General features: G+C 40.9%; 1 long non-coding RNA gene across 1 annotated transcript; it reads right to left on the bottom strand.

The window, feature by feature from the left end:
* Positions 1 to 505: 505 nt before the first annotated feature.
* On the bottom strand, positions 506 to 1,313 carry LOC130123469 (uncharacterized). Its single transcript, XR_008811326.1, has 3 exons — positions 1,216 to 1,313; positions 778 to 965; positions 506 to 603 (listed from the first exon to the last, which is right to left on the bottom strand). It is a non-coding gene; the product is annotated as an uncharacterized LOC130123469 (long non-coding RNA).
* Positions 1,314 to 5,557: the final 4,244 nt, after the last annotated feature.

Below are 5,557 nucleotides of genomic sequence, written 5' to 3'. Positions count from 1 at the left end.
ATGTAATGGTAATGATCATTTCTCTAAAGTATGTAGGACCAAGAATATATGGAAACAAATAGTCAATAATGTGGAAGAGCAATCAGATTATGCTTTTGTGGTGAGTGATGACTCGGTGCAAAATAGACTGGATGTTTGCTTGGGTGGAGTAACCTAAAGCTGCTCGTAGACTCTGGTGCAACCTGCAGTATAATTGATGAGAAAACCTGGGGGAAACTGCAGTCAGAACACATAAAATGCCATTCCTGTGTCCTAGAGGCAGAGAGAAAAATGTATGCTTACACACGTAGCCAGCCATTAGCAACAAAAGGATCTTTCAAATGTGAAAAATAGGAGATTCCACTGAATATGCTGAGTTCATTGTCATCAAAGCAGATGGTGAGCCACTATTGGGAAAGGATACAGCAGTAAAGCAGGGAGTATTGAGAATTGGCACGAACATTGCAGCAGTTGTAGATCTGAAACAGTCATTACAGGCACAGTACCCAGATGTGTTCCAGGGTGTGGGAAAACTAAAAACCAAGCAAATCAGTCTTTACATCAGTCCTTCCATTCAGCCGGTAGTGCAGCCCTTAAATTGGATACCGTTTAATCTGAGGGGACCTGTAGAGAGAAAAATAAAAGAACTGTTAGACATGGACATCATTGAAACAGTGACTGGACCTGCTCCATGGGTTAATCCAGTAGTAATCGTGCCAAAAGCCAACTCCGAAATTAGACTTTGTCTTGATATGCGTCAAGCAAACTGTGCTATCGTCAAGGAATTATACCCCATACCTATAGTAGATGAAATCCTGCAAGGCATGAACGGGTCCATGGTGTTCAGCAAACTGGATCTTAAGTGGGGTTACCACCAACTGGAGTTGACGCCGTCATCATGCCAGATCACAATAGATACAAACGGTTGATCTTGGGAGTGTCTTCAGCCAGTGAGCTATATCAATATGAAATAGCTTCTGCATTAGCTGGAATAAAGGAAGTTGAAAACATTTCAGATGATGTCATCGTTCATGCACCAGACCAAAAGACACATGACCAACAGCCACACACTGTCATGAAATGTCTGCAGGAGTGTGCACTTCACTTGAATCATGCAAAATGTGAATTCAATATGGATCACTTGATCTTCATGGGAATTTTGCTGACAGCCAGTATCAGCAAGTCTGAGATGGACCAGGCACTGAGTGAGAAAGAGCAGAAAGTCAGTGCACTTACCTTAACGCTTGAGAGCTGCAATGATTGTCTTTAAAGCCAACTGATCCTGAAGCTCACCAAGTCAAAGGAGTGCGAACAACTTGCAGCTGACCTAAAACAGCAGTTCACCATCAAGGAGGATGAGAAGAGAGAATTCACTGAGCAGCTGCAGCAAATGCAGAAGCAGTTCACTCAGAATTATAATGTGGTTCGCGAAACAGGAAAAACTGCACTCCATGGGGAAAGAAAACCAAACTTGTAAATTAGAGCTTAAAAGTCAAAGGGAGGAATTTGAAAAGATGAAAAATGGAATTCTAAAGAGCAAGGAGGAGAGTCTGAAGGCAACAGAGGTGAGGCTTTCAACAGAAAGCGCCAGGAAAGTATCAGAATTTAAAAAGAAAGCTTGGGCAACATGTCACTGTACAGAGGCATTACACAACACAACACAACAGGCAAAAGCCCAGCAGAGCTCTTTTTCAACAGGAAAATGAGGCAAGTTACCGGAAATCTCGTCTACATACGTGGATTTGGATGCATGTGATAAAGACTTAGAACAGAAAGGGAAATACAAGCTGTATACTGATGATCAGCAAAAAGCAGAATATTCAGATGTGGATGTTGGAGATCACATCCTGGTGAGACAAGAGAAGGTGGATACGTTCAGTACAACTTTTGGCAAGATACCACATAAAGTAGTCAGTAAAAATGGAAACAAAGTAACCATTGAATCACCTACAATGGTTCAGTACAGCAGAAACACAACCTGTGTGAAGAAGTTCATCACAGAGGGAACAGGAGACCAACACGGGACAGAAAAATTGGAAGATGGGAATGCTGGTTTGAACCCAGGCTAACAATTAGCTATAGACTCTTCCAGATGTCCTGCCATGCAAGCTGAACACAGCAGACCTTTAACACCTCCTCTAAGGCCTCTGCAACAGAGGGAACCCACCTGAAAGACAGAAGGACTATATCCTTACTTAAGTCAAATGTTTTGATTTTAGAAAGTTTGAAGTAGAAGAAGATTCCGGAGATTATTGTTTTGGTTGTATTTGTAATTGTAAATTTTACTCAGTTGAGAAATGTTGGTTATAAGATCAGAATTTATATCCAAGTATTAGGGGGATGTCATGTACTGAATGATGTACTGTAAGAGGAACTCTGTGATAGAGATAGGTAACTAGGGGAAGACGTTTGATGTAACACACATCCGCAGTTGAGACGTCAGTAGAAGAGTTGGAGTTCAAAACAGGTGTCCATGATTTGATTCCGAAAAACCTAATTTAAAAAAATTAAGGTAAAGGAAGAAGTTACAAAATGTAGCATTACCCAAAGCTCATGACCATAGGTGAGGGTTGGAATGAAGATTGAGAGCTTTGTCTTCTGGCTCAGTTCCCTCTTCACCACAACGGTCCGGTACAATGAACGCATTACTGCTGATGCAGCACCAATCCGCCTGTCAATCTCCCGCTCAATCATACCCTCACTCGTGAACAAGACCCCGAGGTACTTGAACTCCTTCACTTGAGGCAACAACTCATCCCCAACCCGGAGGGAGCACTATTTTCCTGTAGAGAACCATGGCCTCAGACTTGGAGGTGCTGACTCTCATCCCGGCCATTTCACACTCAGCTAAAAACCGCCCCCGTGTGCGCCACAGGCTGCGTTCTGATGAGGCCAACAAAACCACATCATTTGCGAAGAGCAGAGATGCAATAATAAGGTTCCCAAAACAGACACGCTCCTCACCTTGGCTGTGCCTTGAGATCCTGTCCATGAATATCACAAACAGAATTGGAGACAAGGGACAACCTTGGCGGAGTCCAACACCCACCGAAAACGTGTTTGACTTTGTGCCGAGAATATGGACACAGCTCTCACTTTGGAAGGACCGCATGGTCCTTGTATAACCATATATTCCTTGTTACATTTTTTTTCATCTTTTTTCTATGATACCTAGTGGATATTCGGGTTGTACGTAGCATTGAGATGTTTATTCTTGGTACATGACATTAGGATGTTTTTCTTTTTTTTTCATGTGTTTTTGATGTTTTTTCCCCTCTTATTGTTCACAGTAGTTGAGTTTGTATTGTGTAGCACAACTTGCATTGAATTTGAACTATACAGTACAGTGGCAATCGAGTTTGAAATGTATAGTACCTGAATTAATTTAAGAGTAGGTGAGAAGGTGTAGGAAAAAATAAGTGTATACTTCCTCCTATACTCCTTTTTGAACATGTAGCAAATAATCTGATGCATACGGAGATCTGTTCACTGAGTTCGAGGTGTGCATTTGTTGATCACTTCAGATTATTGGCAGTGGTTTATCTGTGTTATATCCTGCTTATTTACATGTTCGAAATAAATTATAATCATAATCATCACCAAACACCTTAACGGAGTGAACTCCTGTCTAGATCAGCAGCAGAAAAAGCCTAAAATCCTCAATCTTCATACACATTACAAACAGCCAGTAATAGACTGCACGGGTCAGATCCACCTCATCCAATCAGTGTCACGAAACATGTCTGCGAGCGGTCAACAGCACCAGAGAGAGCAAATGGAGGGGAAAGCTCTGAGGCAGGTGGACGTGTAGTGTTTTCTCATGACGAGTCAAGATTCAAGTTTTATTTGTCACATACAAGTACAATGAGCAGTGACAAATTTTTTTTTTTTGCGCAAACTGCACCAAAAGAAGTGGAGCAACAATTCGAACGGATTGAAATAAAATAAAATTTAAAAAGTTGTAAAAAAAAGAAAAATATCCCGGGTAGTATACAGAAAGTATACTCCGATGAATATCTATAGACACAGCTGCAGATGGCGACCACATACCTGCATTAACAACGGCCAGCATTGGTGCTATGCCCTCACAGGGTCCTGATGGAAACTGTAAAATGCTGTGGCGACCCCTGAAAAACAGGGAAAAAGCTGAAAGAAGCATGTAGCTGCCACAAAAACGTGCAAATCGTCCGTATGAGGAAAGTGTCGGAGGTAAAGTGACATATACACAGTATGTGGGTTACTAATGTTGTTGTTGTTTGGTGTTTAGTGCCCTTATGGCCTTGGGAAAGAAATTCAAGATGGGCTATGATTTGTCTTTAAGGAGTGACTCTGCAGTCCTGACAGAAGTTGGAAAGTCATCCTATATTGGGGGGCCGCAGGAAGTGGGGTGGGGGTGGGGGGGGGTGGAGCGATGCCCAGCTCATGGCATGAAATGAAAAGCCAAGCACCTGGTGGTGGCATAGTGAATGAGCTGGTGTTGAGGGCTGGACGGAGGCCCCTTGGGCACCGAGGTTAAGTTCCCTCAGCCCAGTAAATTCAAATAGCTGCAGGCTGCTGTGAAATAACACACACTGCTGTTGATTTCCTGGACTGTATAAATGAAACCTGGCATATAATTTAATGTCTCATTAATTCTTGGGCTACTGACGACTTCACTGTATGTTCTCGAAGACATAACATATCTTTACAAACTGCCGGCGCTCTTGTAGTTTAAAATTCAACTGGGCATGAAAGAGAGAGAGAGAGAGAGAGAGAGAGAGAGAGAGAGAGAGAGAGAGAGAGAGAAACTTTTTTTTTAATCAATGGACCATCTCCAACCACTGTCCAAAGATTATAATCTCGGTTTCTACAATTGAGAAACAGTTGATAACGATTTGAGATATTGTTTGCACTGTCAAAGATCACTTTCGTCATCAATGTAAATTCTGTCAAGGGTAGATTATCAATTCCAACCAGTGCCAGCTGGAAAGTTATGACCATGTAGTCTTTCAGGCTACAATATCATTGACCAGTTCTTCACTTATTAATTTATAATATTTAAATGTGTAATCTATTATGGATTGTTATTATCCATTAATAATTATTAATGGATAATTTATGGTGTATGACGTTACTCGTGATAGGAACAAACCTTAGCTGAAGCCAAATGTAAACTAGGAGCGACACTACCCTCTACTGGTCATAATGGGAACTGAACAATCTGAATCCGATCATACCAGTCTGGTATACTGAATCATGTTCTTAAGATTTAAGTGTAATCTTCCATGATATGAAGATTTTAACATTAAAAACAATCATATTTAAAGAAAGCTTAGGTCTCTATTTGAATAAATATAACAAAATCCTAATTGCTGGCGTGCCTTGCGCTCGAAAATTGAATTTTTTTAAAACTCATTAAATAAAATGCATTTCAGTAAATCAACTCATTTCACCAATATTATTTTTTTTTAGAAATCAACAACAGTGTTAAAATTCTCCGTCACAAAAAGTAGGTTTGTTTTTCATTAAGTGACCTAGTGGAAGTAGGCTGAGTAGGGAAACAGAATATAGCTAAGTGACTTCTATGTGGTCTTCCTGT

The sequence above is a fragment of the Lampris incognitus genome, chromosome 14 (assembly GCF_029633865.1).
Source record: "Lampris incognitus isolate fLamInc1 chromosome 14, fLamInc1.hap2, whole genome shotgun sequence".
NCBI lineage: Eukaryota > Metazoa > Chordata > Actinopteri > Lampriformes > Lampridae > Lampris > Lampris incognitus.
Note: the sequence above shows the minus strand (reverse complement) of the source record. Positions and strands in the feature narration are given on the sequence as shown.